The sequence below is a fragment of the Zingiber officinale genome, chromosome 2A (assembly GCF_018446385.1).
Source record: "Zingiber officinale cultivar Zhangliang chromosome 2A, Zo_v1.1, whole genome shotgun sequence".
NCBI lineage: Eukaryota > Viridiplantae > Streptophyta > Magnoliopsida > Zingiberales > Zingiberaceae > Zingiber > Zingiber officinale.
The window spans coordinates 81226874-81246936 of record NC_055988.1 but is presented as its reverse complement, the minus strand read 5'-3'; the positions used below and the strand labels follow the sequence as shown (position 1 = coordinate 81246936).

The 20063-nt window shown below is 33.0% G+C and overlaps 1 non-coding gene across 1 annotated transcript; it reads left to right on the top strand.

The window, feature by feature from the left end:
• The first annotated feature begins 14518 nt into the window (after positions 1-14518).
• Positions 14519-14626, top strand: LOC122044565. Its single transcript, XR_006129600.1, has one exon. It is a non-coding gene; the product is annotated as a small nucleolar RNA R71 (small nucleolar RNA).
• Positions 14627-20063: the final 5437 nt, after the last annotated feature.

The window sequence follows — 20063 nt, the reverse complement described above, 5'->3', positions numbered from 1 at the left end:
CAAAGCACCTAACTTAACTCCCTTGTCATTCATCAAAACCTGAGTTAGACCGTTAGTATAATCTGCGCCAATAATTTCTCTCTTTTTGATGCAATGACAATCAAGGTTAAGTTAGGAAAAAATATATGACAAAAAAATGATTTTATGAGAAGCAATAAAAATGAGATGATTACTTTTGTTCTCTTGATCATTTTTAGAGTTAAGTTATCCTAAATTTTATTTGTTTTCTAACTTAAACCCTCCCCCTCTCCTTTTGACATTCATCAAAAAAAACATGAGTAAAAAATTGAGTCAACATATGTTAACAAAATTGCGAAGTAAAGAAATAAAAAAAAATAAAATATTTTCTGGATCATTGCATGAGGGAGTTTAGAGAAATTGTTAACTTTGACTAAAGATTGTATCAAGCTTTTTGTAAACATTTGTGAAAGTGTTTAAAGTAGTCTATAAAGGACTTGAAAAAACATTTAATTCCTCAAAACATATATTTTGAAGGAGTTTCAAAATTTTTGCAACGAAAATTTTGAAAGAGTATACTTGATTTTGAAAGTTAGCTTTTACAAAAGTAATTTTAAGGTCCAGGATATTAAATATGCTAAAATAGTATTTAAGTGTTATCAAAAACATCTTTCAAAGTATGTTTAAAATAGTGTTAAGAACATTTGTATTTTATTTTTCAAAATACCTTTCAAGTTAGATTTCAAAACATATATTTTGGATGGAAAATTTGAATATACTAACCTTTCAGATCTTTCTAAGTTATTATTGAAAAATATACTTTCATAAGGGTTTCATAAGTAGTTTCAAAATATTCTAAACAAGAATTTAGAAATATTTTTAAAATACAAGAAATTCTTAACTTAGAAAGGTCTTTAAGATACTTTTAAGCAAGCGAGGTAGGTTTTAAAAATAGGTTTGTAGTTGAAATTATTCTTCAAATATCCTCCCCTTGGACCTGATATTATTTGAAAGAAATATAATCATCTAGAAATCGCCCTTACATGTCTAACCAGTAGTTACTAACTAGCTATTAGAGGATAGCAGTGTTCACTTGGTTAGTCAAGTTAAGTATATGTGTCTAGTTAGTATTTAACTAAGATGGATTATTTAACCTGATCATTGTAATTTGGTATTTCTCACCTAAACTTGTGTTGATGCACAAATATCAGAATCTTAAGTCTAGGTAAAGGGCCTGCACATCTCACGCTGTTCTAAGTTGGTAAATACACAATCAAAGTAAACCTAGTGTGTTTGTCATATGTTCTAGTCCTAGATCTATAAGATCATGTTTTATGTGGATGCGACCTAGGTTAATGCAAAAATCAATTTTGAAAGTCTAAGGAAATGTAAGAAAATTGTCCTAGAAGTAGCAAATTGTTTGGAAAATGTTTTGAAAGCGGCAAGCCCAGTCTATGAATCACATCCCTAACTATCGACGTAAATGACTAAATTCACTTTCAGGGAGAGATTTGGCAAATACGTCAGTTTAACTTAGACTCAATGTAATTGAGTTCGATGTCGCCTTTAGTTACATGATCCCTGATGACTTGATGTTTAATTTCGATATGTTTGGTTCATGAATGATGCACTGGATTTTTTGTTAAGTTGATTGAACTGACATTATCAATATAGATTTTTACATTTTTATATTCAAAGTTAAAGTCTTTTAATGTATGCATCATCCATAACAGTTGTGCTACACACACACACCCATTGCTATATACTCAGCTTCAGTAGTAGATAAAGCAACACAGTATTATTTTCTACTGAACCAGCTGACAAGTGATGATCTAAGTAATTGGCATCTACCACTTGTACTTTTACGATCTAGTTTACAGTTGGCATAATCGGAGTTTGAGTAGCCTATTAGTTCAAAATTAGGTATTCTAGGATGCCAAATTCTTACATTTGTTGTTCCTTTTAAATATCTAAAAAGTCTTTTTTCCATTAGTTAAGTGGGATTCCTTAGCACAGGTTTGATATCTAGCACACATACTAACTACAAACAAGATATCAAGTCAACTTGCAATTTAGTATAAAAGACTACCTATGACACTTCTATAGTATTTTAGGTTTATAGGTTTTCCATTTGGATCACTATCTAAGGTTGTGTTTGTTGTCATTGGTATTTTTATTTCTTTTGTATTTTTCATTCTAAACTTTTTAAATAATTCTTTGATATTTTTTGTTGATAAACATAATTTTCTTCATTAGTTTGTTTAATCTGTAATCCTAAAAAGTAAGTTAGTTTATCGACTAGGCTCATTTAAAATTTTATTTCAATAAGGTTATAAATCCTTTTAAAAATTTTGAGTTGGTTGAACCAAAGATTATGTCGTCTACATATACTTGGGGTATAAAGATATCTTGTTTGAAGGACTTTACAAATAGAGTTGGATAAATTTGACCTTGGTTGAATCCTTTGAAGATTAGGTAGGAGGTCAACCATTTATATCATGCCTTAGGTGTTTGTTTAAGACTATATAAGACTTTTTGAAGTTTAAAGATATGGTCGGGATTATCTATACTTTTAAACCCAGGTGATTGACCTACATAAACCTCTTCTTTTATTAGTCAATTTAAGAAGATGGATTTAACATCCATTTGATAAAGATTGAATCCTTTATGGGTTAAATAGCTTAACAGCATTCTAATTGACTCAAGTCTGGCTACTGGAGTATAAGTTTCATCATAGTCTAATCCCTCTACTTAACTAAACCCTTTAGCTACTAGTTAGCCTTGTGTCTAATAATTTCTCCATTTTTACTTAGTTTATTTTTGAATACCCATTTTGTTTCTATTACCTTTTTATTATCAGGTAGTGGTACTAAGTCCCAGACTTCATTTCTTTTAAATTGGATCAGTTCTTCCTGCATGGCTATAATCCAGTCTAGGTCTAGTTTCAAATAAATCATTTATTTTAATTTCTTAGCTTATTTAACTAAATTTAGTTTATTTTTAATTAATTTTAATTTAATTTATATAATTTATATAAAATTATTTTAATTTATTTAATTTAATTTAGTTTCTTTTAAATTTATATTAATTTAATTTAATTTTAATTTATTTAATTTAACTTAGTTTATTTTTAATTTAATATAATTTATTTATTTTTAATTAATTTAATTTAATTTTTTATTTTTCATTAAATTTAGTTTATTTTTAATTAATTTTCATTTATTTTAATTTAATTTATATAATTTATATTAATTTATTTTTAATTAATTTAATTTAGTTTATTTTTTATTTATATTAATTTGTTTAATTTAATTTATTTAATTTAACTTAGTTTATTTTTTATTTAATTATTTATTTATTTTAAATTTATTTAATTTATTTTTTTATTTTTAATTAAATTTATTTTATTTTTAATTTATTTTAATTAATTTCATTTTCTTTAATTTAATTTATATAATTTATATAAATTTATTTTTTATTTATTTAATTTAATTTAGTTTATTTTTTATTTATATTAATTAATTTAATTTAATTTATTTAATTTAACTTAGTTTATTTTAAATTGAATTTTATTTATTTATTTTTAATTTATTTAATTTAATTTATTATTTTTAATTAAATTTAGTTAATTTATTTTAATCTATTTTTTATTTATTTTTAATTTAATATAGTTTATTTTTAATTTATTTTGATTGATGTTTAATTAATTTAATTTAGTTTAGTTTTAATTAATTAATTTTAATTTTTTTAATTTGATTTATTTTATTTTATTTTATTTTATTTTAATTATATTTTATTTTAATTTGATCTTGAATTTGAATTAAATTCTTAATCATCTCACCCGATTTATATTTTCAATCAAAAAATCCAATAATAATGTGAGATGAATTAGTTTGAATTTTAGTGTTGGCTTTAACTTTATGTTAGATTCTTGTTTAGCTTTGAGTTTAACAAATAAGCATTTTTTGGATAAACTTCTGAGCTATGGTGAGTCACCTGGACATTATTAGAGTAACCATGCCTTCAAAATTTACCAAATAGTCTTATCCACTGAACTTAATAAATAAATTCTGGTCTAACCAGTTAGGATTCTTAAAAGGTAGCTTCAGTTAGTTCCACTAAGCCAAATGCACCAGGTCGAAGCCGTATCTTCCTAGACATGCATAGATAAAGTTTTCCTAACCTACTATCATCCAAAACTTCACTAGCATCATTGATTAAGTTAAACTTTTGTCTCTTTTTGACTAATCCTAATTACTCCTCCGGGTAAGTTTATTGAATTTGGAGGTGCCAACTAATTTAGAGTCTCTCCTAAATTATTGATCTTTTCAGTTTATGTTTTGGATTTATGTTGATTACTTTTATAATTATAGTAGACTTGGTGGTTATTTGAGTCAGTTTTATAGCTATTTGATTTATTTTCTCTGTTTGAGTTTGAATTGTTTGACTTTATTTTATTCTTTAGTTTGGATGGTTTTATATTAATAGATTTAGTTGGATTTGATTTTAAATAATAAATTTCATTTTTAGCTATATAAAAATGATTGAGTCTTACTTGCGTGGTAAAGCACACTTTCGGAACCTAGGCTTTAGTTAGTTTCTTCTTTTGACTTATTAGTGATATAAACATTTTGTTAGACCAGCTGGACTTGTATCGGAGTATGGATTTATTGAATACAACTCTTTGCGATCTAAGTATCATGTCGAGGTACTTGGATCTAGTTGTGAATTTCTTTAGTAGTTCTTTTAGTTCAACTGCTTCACCTTTCAATTTGGAATTATCGTCTTCAAGTTTTGCAACTTGAATTGGCTCAGTTGTTGAATATGAATTTAATTGATTATTAAGTATTTTATTTTCTTTGATTAATTCATTTATTTGATCTTCAGATGTAGTCAGTTTCTTATGTAAGCACGCAATAATTTATAAAAAATCTTTTGCTTAAAGTAGATTGTACCTCAATGGAACCTTTGAAAACGAGTGTGGAATCGTGGCTTGATTTGGGTTCAGGCCCGTCTTCTATTTCGCTTTCCGATTCTGGTCTATACGCCATCAGTGTGAGGTAGTTAGTGTGCCTTTGTTCGTCGTTGTTTGATTCCTCTGCAGACAATTCATCCCAAGTTGCCTTGAGGGCTTTCTTCTTTTTGAGATTTAGGCAAATGATCTTGTAGTGTCCCTTCTTGTTAAATCCAAAGCATGTGATGTTTGACTTGTTGTTAAAGTTAGAGGTGGAGTTAATCTTCTGCAGGTCCTTTTTGGTGAAGTTCTTCTTTCTCCCGGTGAACATCTTCCTTACCAGGTTCACTAAGTATTCTTCATCGTCTGAGACTTGGTCAGGCTCAACTTCAAGTTCTAGTTTGGTTCTAGACTTTTCTTTCGATGTTCCTGCAATAAAAGCAACACCTTTCTCAAGTTTGGCGTTAGTCTGTTCGTGTAGCTCCAATTCACAAAAAAGTCCATCTAACTTTAGCTTGGATAAGTTCCTCAAAATCTTATAAGCATCGACGATGGATGCCCACAGTGCATTTCGAGGAAATGCATTTAGAGCGCGCTTTATAAGATCATGGTTCTCCATCTGGTGGCCAATCGTGTAAAGTCCATTGAGGATGCCCTTTATCCTCGCATGTAGCTGACTGGTAGTCTCACATTCCTGCATTTTGATATTAAATAATTTATCTAAATATAGATCTCTTTTTGTTACCTTTGCATGGTTGGTTCCCTCGTGTAGTTCTATGAGTTTGTCTCATAGCTCTTTGGCATTTTTGTGTGGCCGATATGGTTCAGCTCCTCCTTTGTTAACCCACACTGGATTGTGTTGAGGGTCTTGAAGTCAATCTGAGCCTTCTTCTTCATTTCCGAATTCCAATTTTCCGAATCCATTGGAATTCTGGCATTTTCAATTGGCGCCTTGTACCCTTTGGTGATGTTGAACCGTTGGTTGAAGTCAGTTTTCTGGTACACCTCCATCTATTTCTTCCAGTATGGAAAATCACCCCCATTGAAGAGAGGGGGGCGAACGGTGCTTTGCTATATCCTTTATTTTGGGCCATTTAGAGCTATAGATAGAAAATTAAAGAAATGTACCAAGACTTGGTCTTGGATTAACAGAGTTTGAGAAGAAGAATAAGAAATTTTGAAGAACTCGAGTGGTGTTGCACCAATTTCAAGTTAAAAACTGAACGAGAAATCATTAGAATGGGTAAGTTCTATAAATTCAAATTGAATACGAAAAACTAAAATTCAAAAATAAAATAAAAGAATTTCCCCTGGCTTGATTGGTGATTGCACCAACTCAGAGCAAAACCTACTCTGATACCACTTGTTGGATCGAGTCACACATGAGAGGAGGGGGGGGGGGGGGGGGGTGGCGGGCTGAATCACGGGGTTTTGAAAATCTCGTTCTTTTCGGATTTTTAAAAAAAAAGTACGTAGAGAAAATTAAGAATAAAAAACACCAGAAAACACGATCAATTTTACTTGGTTCGGAGCCTTCGGCGACTCCTACTCCAAGACCCAGTTCATGCGAACCTATCGATAGGTAATCTACTAAAATACCTCTTCCAGTACCTCCAAAAGAGGGAATCGAGTACAAAGAATTAGGCGAAGTGTAACACGCTACACTTCCCTTTTCCAGTAATTAAGTACAAAAAATATAATTTTATTACCAACAAGTAGGGATCGACGTGAGAGTGCTCTTGTGTCAGTGTCAGTCTGCCAGCCATGATCGGAAGTCCTCAGAGCAGTCGTCAGGAACAGCAGAGTTATAGCAGGAAGTCGAAGCAGTCGAAAACTCAAATGGGCACGCAGAAGCTTGTATGTTAGTTATTGAATGAAGCTTGGTCGAGATTGCCTTATATAGGGCATGGAAGGGGCCTTCCATAGGTGTTGAAGGTGCCTCCAATGGTTCAAATATGATCCCGAAGTCTGCTGAAGCTTATCACTGAATCTGTCAACTTTTATTCTCTAGAAGTCACCTTTAAGCTATTGAAGGCACCTTCCATGAAAAGTGTGAAGACGGCTTCCAATGCTCGAAGGTGCCTTTAGGTATTGTTCATCGGAAGGCTTTTTGCTCCTTTTACCCTTCAAGTTGTGATAGTCCAAAACTAAAACATCTAACCTGCAAAACAAAGTTATCACAGTGAAAAATAAGAAATAGTAATTAGCTCCTACCCTCCTAGGACCAGAAAGTAGTCGAAGTCTCAGATTAGGGATCCAAAATGGACCAAACTTAGATCGGCGCCTACTGCCCCTCAAATGGGGTGTGCCCTCATAAAGTCACTCTCCTCTAGTGATTTACCTTTACTTATCAGCATGCAGTCGGTTGACTAGCCTTTTTACCCATCAGGTCTTCATGCCAGTTGTCTGGTCCGCAGACCCAACTGGATTTCTGCCGGTAGTCCGATCCCGTGGACCCAACCGGACTTCCTTCCAGATATTCGATCGACCCGTTGACCTATCTGGACTTCGTACTAGCTATCTGATCCCGCGGACCTAGCTGGATTTCAGCCTAGTGTTCGATTCTTCAGACATGTCAATTCATAAACACTCGGTAAGCTATTAGATCCCAAAGCACCTAACTTAACTCTCTTATCATTCATCAAAACGTGAGTTAGACCGTTAGTGTAATCTGCACTAACATTCACCCCCCCCCCCCCCCCCCAAAAAAAAAAAAAAAAAAATCAAACCAGACATTGTATGTGTCCTCAAAATTCTGATGATAATCAATTAATTGATTTAGATATGCTTTTTATTTTCAAATTTTCGAGTAAGACAATGGGTACAACTGTTTCTATATAGTTAATGAACAAGAATATTATGCTTCTAGGACACAAACTCCTGAACTTTGAAGAGGTTAAATCATACATAAGGTAATAGTTCAAGTATATATATACATACATAGCTTTCTGTATATTTAATATGTTATCTAATATGTCTTCAACTTACCTTATTTGACAGCTTGTACGAACAACAATTACACCTACAAAATCTTACAATAAGTGCAAGTGAAGTAGATCACAAGTTAGAGGATGAATTTATATTTTGTTTCAAATTTATGTAAGTTACCGATTAAATTATTATTACAATGCAACTGTATTATATATACATTTAATTTATATCATAACTAATGTTATAGGCGAATAATTTTAGAATATCAAATGTACAAAATAAAAAGCTAAAAAATCTTATCAAGACCTCTATGTAAGATAACAATTTACTCAGGTTATTATGTTAATGCATAAGGACTTCTTCATAATATAACAATCTATGACACCCATGGAAGAAAAAAAATAAACGATTGCTTACCCTTGAAAGAGGATAGATCTCGTGGGAGAGAAGAACCATTGGTGAATCTAGTGTTCTATGGCACCGTTTGGCTATGACAACCTGCTTGATACTTCGCTACAAAACCTGTGGTTGGTTAGTGGCGGAAGGGTGTTGCTTGTAACCAGATCGCCCTCGCCCTTGTCCTCATTACAAGCCAAAGAATGTCGATGATGCTTCTACATCCTTCTACTTTCTTCTTGTGTGCATCTGAGCCTTCAGCCAAAAATAAATTATTGGGTCGTTGTCTTCACAAGATGACCCATGTTCACGCCAACGGCCGAAATCTATCCATAGCTTTAGACAAAATTGAAAAGCGATACAAACCAAAGAACGCCGACGACGCTTCTACATCCTTCTACTTTCTCCTTGTGCGTTTCTAGGCCTTCGGCCAAAAATAAATTATTGGGTCGGTGTTTTCACGGCCAAAATCCGTCCATAGCTTTAGACAAAATTGAAAAAAAAATAATATTTTATCAGAGCCAAGTTTCGATCTTGGGACCTGTGGGTTATGAGCCCACCACGCTTCCGCTGTGCCACTCTGATTTTACATTAATTATTATTTGTATAATATTATATCTAGTGGTTTTTTGGAACTTATTTTTAAATAAAATAATCCATAATTTATCTGTAAATTAAATTAATTGAACCTAGAAAATAGATTAATTTTTTATTTCTTAAAATGTTTATGCATCCAAGTCCATGCTGAGCTCAGCGCATTTGGTCCAATCCGCAAACTATTCCATCCTCATGGGTACCTAGTATTTGGACTAGGTCACGCACGATACAACGCAAATACTACCGAATGATAGGGAGCATTGTCATTTAGATGGCTCCTTTGGGTAGTAACAAAGAAGGTTGCTTCAAGGTGTAGTAAATGGGTAGTAACAAGGAAGAGAACACAAAGTAGGAGTGCAAGTCGGTGATCGCCATGGAATCATACTACATCAGGTTTAAGATAAAGTGTAGATGTGACGTGTCGACTCTACCAACAAAAAAAACCTACAGGTCTTGTAGTGTATAACTCGGGATAGACTAAAAAGAAACATTTACTGCGTATATATTTTCATGAATATACAAATTAAGTATTTCAGATTTTTATAATATGAAATTTTAAAATCAAATATATTTTAGCTCGAGATCTTCAAGTACGAAGTGAAATAGTGTTGGAGCTAAGGAGGTGCCCCCTCTTCCCCTTCCCCTTTCTCTTCCTTTTTATTAGATGAACAAGAAACAAGCGTATATATTTTCATGAATATACTAATTAAGTATTTCAACCATAATATGATATTTAAAAATTAAATATATATATTTTAGCTCGATGATAGTGAAATAGATTGTCTTAGCTCCAGAATATAGTGTAGTAGTTAAACCTTCTAAATTTAAGAATGCTGGCTGTTTGGATGGACCTTTGAGCGTTTCCTGATTTATTCTAATGCTGAGTAAAAAAAAATTTAGGATCGAACCGATCACCTCTAAAATTAATTGGTTTTAAAAACTGAATATATTTTTAGTTGGCACCTAGTATTCAAGTATTTGGTTTGACTAATGCTAGGGTGATCGGTCCGGACCTACGAAAGTTTCTCATCGGCCACTAGGTAAATTAAGGAAATACACATAGAAACTCATCTTGACTGTTAACGTTCTCAGATCCACTACCCATTAGAAAGAAAATTCTCCTAGCAGTTGAAATTTGAACGCCATATACCTGATCTATCGTTAGAAGACTTATTCATTATTCTCATATGATTCCGTCGTGCTAAAAAAAAACACGAGTCATTGTCTCTCCATCGCCGGGATTGATGCAAGCGCCAACACTAGGGCTGGTGTCCTGTGAACTTTCTAGCGACCACTTAGATCTGCTTGCAATTGCTAGTAGAGCAAGGCGTTCGCGAGGTGTTCGTCATGGATCGCTCGGAAGGGCACATCTCATATTTAGAGATATGTAGGGAATTACTTCAATTAGATGGGGATTCCTGAAGAATCAAAAGAGGATCCAGATCCCGAAGAAATGGATCTCGCAGAATCAGATCAGGATCCTGAAGAGTGTGTGGAAGATCCAAAAATGGATCTAAATATGAATCAAATGGATGATACTGAGGTTGATCCTGCCTTCATCGAGTCTGGGATGAATGGGATAACATTGCTCACTATACTAGTATTTTTCCTGGTGGAAGTGCTGCTAGCTTATCTTACAAAGTATAGTTCGGTTGTTATTACTATTACTATGTATGGACAGCGTTAAGCTCATATTAATAAAATCATATAATAGAAATTGTTGTTATGTACAAATAGTATTATTTTAATGAAAAGTTATGTTATGCATTCACCAACTTAAAAAAAGTATGTTGTGTTAATAGTCTTAATATAATTATTAGTTCATTAATGATACATTCATTGCATGATAAGTTCATTTGATGAGATGTGTGTAATATAACTGATCAATGTTGATTGGATTGGAACATACAAATCATTAGTGGAAATATAGTTACCATTTGATTTTGTAAATCAATTCTAATTTACACTGAGTCAATAATTAATTACATGTATATAAATTACATTGAAATAATAAATAATGTATTTATTGATTATATATTATGGCAACTAAGAACATCATAGCTGAATTCAATAAGGGATAGAAATTATATGAGATTACTACAAAATCTGACACCTCAAGATATAATAGGTTCTTGAGAAACAAGAAGTTCTAGAGGCTGTAAATTATCTTATGGAAGAACCAACTGATGGTTCTTACCCATATATCATAGTTGGATATTTTAAATGTTTTGAAAACCATTCTATGTTTTATTTTCTGTTGTATAGTTATTTTGAAACATATGAATTTAAAACTAGGTTTAAAATTAATATAAACTTGAGTGATTCTCAATGTTTTTTAGTTTTTGTTAAAACTTAAAAAATGTTTTGAATTTCCATAAAAATATATTTTTCCTTATTAAAGGACATTAAAGGAACTTTGTTTTCAAAATTTCATGATTTTTAAATTTTATAGATTTTTCTATGCATTTCTGAAGTTGGCTTCAGAAAGTTAAAATTCAAGCCGCTTTGTGCCAGTCGGCTGCATCAGATGGCAGTCGACTGGTGACTGTGTTTTTCTAGCATTCTAGTTGCAAATTCAAGAGTTGATTTGGTTTAATTTAAGTCCAAATTCGGTGCCATAGTATGTGTGATTGTTTGGTATAATCTTTTTGATGATGTCAAAATGGGAGAAATGAGAAAGTTTAAGTTAGAAACTTATTTTGTTTAAAATTTGAAAATTAAGTGATAAAGCATATGTTAAGGGGGAGCTTGGGTCTTATGCTTCATGTTTATGCTATGCTTGTAGATTTTCAAGTTATTATTTATGCCTAACTTAAACATATTGCCACACATCAAAAAGGGAGAGATTGTGGGTGTAATTGACCTATGTTTGATGGGTACAATCATAGTTTTGATGTGTATGTCAAATAGTTTAAGTTAGGTTTCATATTGGTTTGATATGTGTTTGAGTCATGCAAGACTTGATGGTTAACTTGGTGCGGCCAAGTTTGAGGAAAGCTCATCCTATGGCTCGGGTCCTTGAGATCGGTGAAGGATGGTGCATCCGAGGAATCGTCGGACGAGGAGCAACGGAGTGGAGCTGAGAGAAGCGGACTTCAAGGCAATGCGAAGGATATATGGAGAGGAGTCACAGGCTCGAGTGCATCTGAGGGACGAAGGCCGAGTAAGAAGGGATTCAAAGGCAACTCCGGAGAGGATGAGTGAGTGTGTAACTGGGATCAATCGACTGATGGAAGTGTTAGTCGACTGGTCCAGTCGACTGAGCAGTCGGCTTGGAGCAATCAGAGGCATTCTATTCGCTCATCCAATAACGACCAGTTGACTAGAATCTTTATCGGTCAACTGGTAAGTGATCATTGGTGACCATTGGCAGAATCCCTGATTCTGCAAAATAGTTGTTAGCTACATCACTAGTCGACTGATGAGTGTGCTAGTCGACTGGTGCATGTGAAATGAGTTAATAAGTGATCAACTCATTCCACTCTATTTAAAGATGGCTTTGAGGGATGAAGGAGGTTATTGATTCTTGCTAGAATTCTCCTAAATCATTCCCTTAAGCTTTCAAACCAATTCTCTTCCTCCTAATCTAAGTTTTCATCTTGTAAAAAGGAAGAGAGCTTTGTGAGAGGTTTGCTCTGTCGAGAATGAGAAAGCATTAGCCGGAGATTTCTAGGGACTAATTCACCGACATATTAAGGGATCGTCCACCTCAAGGATAAGCCGTGGAGTAAGAGCAAACAATCTCTAAACCATGTTACATAATCTTATTAGCATTTGCTTTCTCTCTTACTTTGTTTTTATTATTTCTATTCCGCTATGCACTAACATTGTAAGAAGGCAAACGATTTGGGGTGACTAAGCTATTGAAACCCCCTTTCTAGCCAGTCACCAATCCTCAACAGAGTTTTCTAGTGAGGGCAAGTCCCATTTGGGGACTTTAGGTGGAGATCCAATTTAGGTTTATTTTAGAAATCTAAATTAAGACCGTGACTAGATCTTGGTCTCAGAAACATAGGGTCTAATTAATACTGCTTATTGTTATTGTGCTAACTTCGTCTTACAAGGTATACTTTATTTTATTGAACTAATACATTTTTACAGGGCAAAAGGAGTACAAAATACCTTGGGTGAATAGTACCCAAGGAGCCTTCCATGTAAAGGGAGGCTCCTTGAGTTGTCCGATGGAAGGCGCCTTGGAGAACTTGGAAGGCTCCTTTGGCTGGGTAACCCAAAAGGCTTCGTTGATGATAAGAGTCACTTTTGTTGGGATAAAACTTGATGTTGAAGGTGCCTCCAGTGGCGTTGAAGGCACCTTCAACCCTCTTTAAAATGGCTACTCAACCAAGGCTTCAAATCAACTCATTCAGGACTTCTGTAAGTGAACTTTCGAGTTCCTGGTTGCTCTAGCTTCATACTCTTGCTGTGCTGCAACACTACTATGCCCTACTACTATAGAGAATCCATCCGACACTGAGCTCGATCTGAGAATCTTCAAGTGTTGGGTAATAAAAGTGTTGTTAATTATTTAATTACTGCATTAAGTAAAGTGTAGGCTTTTACACCTACCCTTTTGATTTTATTGTACTCGATTCCCTCTTCTGGTGGTTCCAGAAGAGGTTTATAATGATTGTCTATCGATAGGTCCAAGGGACGTGGGTCTTAGAGTAGCAGTTGTCGAAGGCTCCGAACTAAGTAAAATCACTTATGTTCTTTATTTTTCTTTTCCTTTACTTAAGCATTTACTTTCCGTTGTGTACTCATTTTCAAATTATGAAAAAGACAATTTTTTTCTTTAAAGCCATGTGATTAACCCCTCTCTCACGTGCGCAATGATCTTATAGGTTCCTCCAAGGTCCATCCACTTCTGAGCTAAACTTTTTTGCAATGCTAAGCTGGGTTTGCGTCAAGCTTTCTTAGAAATGTCTCAAGTACTTTAAAGGATGATGTAGTTATCTAGGCTACTTGGCTATCTAGAATCTTCATATGTTTCTCAGAGTTCTCCATCATTTGACTTAATTGCTTGATGTCATTTTTAATTCAAGTTGATTTGCTAAGATCTCCTCAAGTAGCTTTTCAGTCCTTGATGGTTAATAACTCTGTTGTTGTCGAAGTTGGAAGTTCTATTGTTGCCATAGTTGATAGCTCTTTTGTTGACCTAGTTGATAGCTTTGCTCTTGATTATTCTTGTAAGAGAAATTAGGATGATTTCTCCACTCGGGATTGTAATTGTTGGAGTACGAATTATTTTGTCTCGAATTGAAGTTGCCAATTACGTCACATTGTTCAATCTAAGTTAGTTGTGCAGTAATAGAACCAAGCAGGCAAACTTCTTGAGTTCATTTTGTCCCTCCACGGGAGTCACAAACTCCCATAATTGAGTTAACCAAGTTGGAACCCATTCACTCAAACTTCTTAGACAAAGTATTAACCTTCGCAGATATCAAACTCAAAGTATCAAGGTCATATTTTTTGGGTATTTTGATCGGATTTCTAAGAAAAATAGTTTCACTTCTTTCTGATGCCCATTGATGGTAATTAAGAACCACACTCTCTATTATATCTTCTGTTTCATCTAAACCTTTGTTCATAAGTGCTTCGCCAGATGCGGAGTCTAGAAACACTTTAGTCTAATAATTGATTCTATTGTAGAAAGTGTGGATCACTAACTATTTTCCCAATATTAATCCATGATGTGGACATGATCTGAGCATACTTTTGAATCTATCCCACACTTCAGAGAGAGATTCTGTATCAGTCTGTTTAAAGTTAGCAATCTGATTTCATGTGTGTTGTTTTGCTTGGTGGGTAGAATTTATCTAGGAATGCTTGCTCACACTGCACCCAAGATATAATACTATTTACTAGTAAAGAAGTGACCCAGAGTTTTGTCTATCTCTTAAAGAAAAACCAAATAGGAATAGTATTACTGCTTTAGTTGGTATTACGTTCATGCTTGTTGTTCTACAAATCTCATGGAAAACCTCCAAATGTACCCTATAATTTATAAATCATACTAATTTCACGTACATATATACCTTAATTGGAGTTAATAATGCTCTATTTTTGAGGCATTAAGACCTATTGAACTACATTTATAGCCAAATTAAAGTGCATATATACTCAAATTTTGTACAATTATATCTAATTAAACTACATATATATTTGATTTTAGATATTTTGTACCTAATTATACCAATAGAATAAAAATCAACAAAAATTTCTACAGCTATTTCTTGATCACTAAGTCATATGTCTATAATCAGTGCTACATTTGTTTTTACCATAAAAAAACTAACAGTACAAAACTTCATACAAAGACAAAATTCAAACTCCTATTACTACATCTATTTTACCATAAGAAATAAAAGATGAGATAAATTAGTCAAATGTATTTTTCAACAATCCTTTATCATCTGATAATATAGTTGATGCAACACGGGCCTGATAAGTTCTCATCCTCACATCATTTACAAATCTCCAAATATCATCTATGTCACGAGATAAACACTCCACCCACATGCATGCATATATGCCACAATCCAGAGTTGTGCCTTGATGATGACACTGTTCTCTCAATACCTCATGACTGTCTATGTCTAATCCTAAAAGATGAAGTATGCAACCAACTAAAAAAAGTGCCTACAAAATAGGGAATGGTTTCATACTGCTATCTTAAGACTTATTAGAGTAGAATATCATCAAACTCACATAAACTTTAGTCATCCTTACTGTAAATGAATCATGATTTGAATTCCACACTATAAAATTTTCTTCAGATGTTTTAAAAACCAACAAATACCAATGTCACCTGTCATTAATTAGGAAAGTGATATATTTGTATCTTCTAAATAGATCTTCATTCAGTTCCTGCAATCCATGTTGGTTGTGGATGTCAACCTTGCAATAAAAGCTCTGTAATCCATGTTGCATATTTTCATGTGTTTACCATATAGCTCCAAGTGATGAAACACTTCTTGCTACACATTCAAAGCAAGATATAATCATGTATCTTAATATAATAAGAAATAAAATCAAATATCAACTATCAAATATTTAAATTAGCTACAAACCTGCATAGTTGTGTCCATATAGTAAATCTCAAATCCATAAGTCGGACCATGTTTTTACATAATCCTCATGAAAACATTTATGATTTGACTTCCAAAAGTCTCACCAAACAAAAAAGAATGGAATATAAGTCTTGTTAAGCTCAGGAACTCATCTTGTCAAATGACAACACTAAAGGAAGATAAAAATAATTTTTATTATAAAATTTGAGAAAGAAGTGTTACAAAAAAAAAATAACATATCAAAAATAAACGTACTACAATTTCTCCCTAGAGAGAAAGTCTGTCAACAACTTTCTCTCTTCTTCAAATGCTTCTTCATGCCTGCACAAATTGGTTCTCCCTTTATATGCATTCATTTTAGTGTTGGCACGACTCTTGCCATCGTCATCCTCAACATCTACCCTAGAATTTACCTATGAGACTACATGGTTAGCAACAATACAAAACTATTAGACTTCAAGATAATGAATTGGGAATTCATGCTCCATCTACCTTTTTTCCTCTTCCTCTTGTGTTTTGGTGTTGAGCTAGGCGGAATCACAAATATTGATGCCTTTCTTTGGCAACATACAATCAACCCTAGTCGTCATAATATCTACAATAGAAGATTGAAAAAGGTTGATCTTCTCTGCTTTTGTAGCAATGTCACTACAAAAAACATGCTCTTCTTCCAATTCATCACCATTGTGTCGATCATCAGTTGAAGCATTCCCCGAATCAGATCCTACCAATCCTATGTTTTCTTTATCCAATTGAGAAAGAACATTTTTAACTATCAAATCATCCTCGCCATCAAAGTTAGCAGTTGACCCAACATTCACTTCCACATTCACATAGTCAAGCAACCTAGCATGTCCATTCTCACTACCGCCATCAAATCTTTCTCACCATCTAAATCTTCACTAACTTTTTCTGCTTCCTTATCGTTACTCTTATCTGCACCACTTGGTTCAATCATCCTTATCATATTATCAAATTCAGAACATCTCATACAATGTGACACTTGAAAAATAAGAGTAATATAGTAAAAAAAATATCTTATCATCATTTTTAATATAATAATTTCATTATTTCTGCATTTAATGAAGAACTTCCTTGTTTGCCACTCAACAGTATCTCCTCCTCCGAAAATGGTATTATAACCAACATCTTTTACAATTATAAATAAAACATCACTTCTACAATCATATTTAAAAAAAAAACATACTAAAAACATAGCAACTTACTTTAGTAAAATCAATGGTTGTAAATAATCTCTCAGAAGCATTATGTTTAATTGAAATCTTACACCGTTCCTAGTGAAACACTAGGGGAAAACAACATAAAGAACATGCATGTCCAAACGAAGGAATTCTTTCAAATAACCATGCCTGAATATATAAAGAGATTAATGTAATAATATGAAGTATATCAAAATCACACTTTAAAATTTTAAAATTCACCATCAACTCAACAGTACAACCGTCTATATACATTTTGTTCTCAACTTTTCCTTTTCCATTACCGCTATGTAAGATAATTTGGTGGCACAAAAATCTGTATGCTGCATCTTCCCACGAGTAATCAAAGAACCTCATCAGGCTATGAATGTAAGATATAATAAATCAAGAAGTGGAATAGTTACCAACAGAAAATATAACATAGTTAAATTGAAGACAAATAAATAGTCTAACAAAATCATCCACTTCAGAATCCTTCTCTGATCCGGCTAATAAACCTATATTATCATGAATCATGGTCCTATTTATGTTGCCAACTTTTCCTCCAAATAGCCGAGTAACAAATTTGGACTCCATGCTCAAATCCAGATCAACCGATTGCCCCACATCGGCCAAACCAAGGATGATGCTAAACTTAGTCAATATGAATGGAACTATAATATTGTCAGCAAATAAGAAAGAATGAGAAAGCGACTGATAGAATATCTTTAAAACTAAATCTATTCCGGTAATACTAATGGACATCTTAGGCATCTCGAGCCATGGAGCAAGTGGAGTGCTTTTACTCCTCTCTTTTTGTCTAATACCCAAATTCGGTAACACTTTATCAAATACTTCTCTGAAATATGTCGGTGAATAATGAGAATAAGATTACTTGCTTCTCTTTCTCTTTCTCCCCACAACATTCTTTATTTGTAGAGGTTTCTTTCCCATTTATGTATAAAAACAAATTAACAATTTAGCCAAAACAAATTAATTTATCAGTCATACCATTAAATACAAAACATACAAAATTAGATATCAAGCCACTTAAATTGAGTACATTATTCAGTTTATTGATAATCATTACCTTTCAATCATTCAATTGAAGAAGATAAAACACAAACACATTCATTCATAAAATTATAACTTGAAATCCACAACCTTATTTTATTCAAACTAACAATATCAACAACACAAAAAATAGGAACATTTTAGCCAAAACTATTCTATTTATAATTCATAGCATAAAGTATAAACCATGGAAAATTTGGCATCAAAGCACTTAAATTGAGTTTATTATTCAGTTTATTGAGGCGTAGTTCATTAAAATATCCTTAATATTTCTATCATGTCCCAATTATATCCCTAAACAAACAATGAAGATCTGGAGAATGCTTGAAGATCATTCTTCATAACATAAGTAGCGAAGCTTGGAATACATAACATATGCACATATGTTCATCTCGATACATCCATCAACCTTCATTACAAATAAAAGAAACCACTTATTATCATCACTAACACCGAGAGATTTCAATTGTTGTTGTATCTTGTCTAACATCCCTGCAACCTTTAAACAATGGGTACGATGCTCATATGCTAACTGTAACTGTGCATCCATAGTTTAGCTAGCATCTCAGATTGGCCAGGTTTACTAGACCTCAAAGTGGCAGTTGAGCTTGATGCAAATGTTGAGCTCGAAGGTTTCTTCTCAGCATGGGTAAAGGTGGCATCTTGTTTCTCTTTGTATGCAATAAATGCTATTACTGCTTCCTCACTAGTTTTATAGGACTTGTGTATATCTCCGCTAAATTTGCTAACTTGCATTTGTATTTTTCCCAAGTGCTATGAATGTCATGCTTCCATCCAACAAACACAACATATGTCTTGCCCTATAATTGCAACAAAATTTTCCCAACTTATTTCCAAAATACAATAAATAATCAAAAACCGAAATTGAAATAAAATGGCTCACCATATCCAAACTTATTTACTCCTCTTCCTTCTTCTCTTAATCGGTTTTGATGATCACAACGTGTTTTGTAGTCCACTTGTATAAGGGAAAAACCACATGAGATGCACATGCTCATTCCGTTAATTATAAACAACGGAGTTAATGGGAAGGATATATTTAGACACATTTAAAAAGATAAGGGACGCATTCAACCATTGGAATTCTTTAGGGATATAATTGGGACACAATAGGAATTTAATAAATGATCTCGTGTATTGATAATCATATCTCTATCAATTCTTCAATTAAATAAGATAAAACACAAACACAGTCATAAAATTACAATTTAAACACTAAAACTAATTTTATTCGAGCTAGCATAATTGACACCACAAAAAATTGGAACAATTTACCCGTTTATACCTAAAGTACAAATCCTAAAAATTTTGGGGCATTAAAGTGCTTAAATTACGTACATTACTCAGTTTATTGATAATCACTATAAAAAAAACTCACATATTTCATTCATTCCTTGAATTGAAGAAGATGCATTATAAACTCATTTATAAAATTGCAAATCAAACACTGAAACCTAATTTTATTCAACCTAACAAGAATGACAACACTCATGAACTAAAGTTTCAAATTTTTACACCATTTTATAGAAACATACACAAACAATAATCTTAATTTTATTCTACAAACAAGAATAATAAATCGGTCAAAATTTAGGGCACAAAAACATAACTTACCTTCTACTCGAATACGTGCCTTTGAAATACAACGCAAGCCACTTCTTCACATTAGCAATCCTCTGGTTGTTCCAATTTCCACATTCTTACTTCTTCATACTCCGCATTCGTCGATGATCCTTGGGTTGAAGGTGAAAGTCTGGTTATGTACTCGAAGCTTTAGGTTCAACACTTGAAGGTGAAAATCAGGTTCTGCTGCCTCTTTAATTTTTGCCTTCAATGTCGAAGGAATTGTTTTTGTCACGCCCC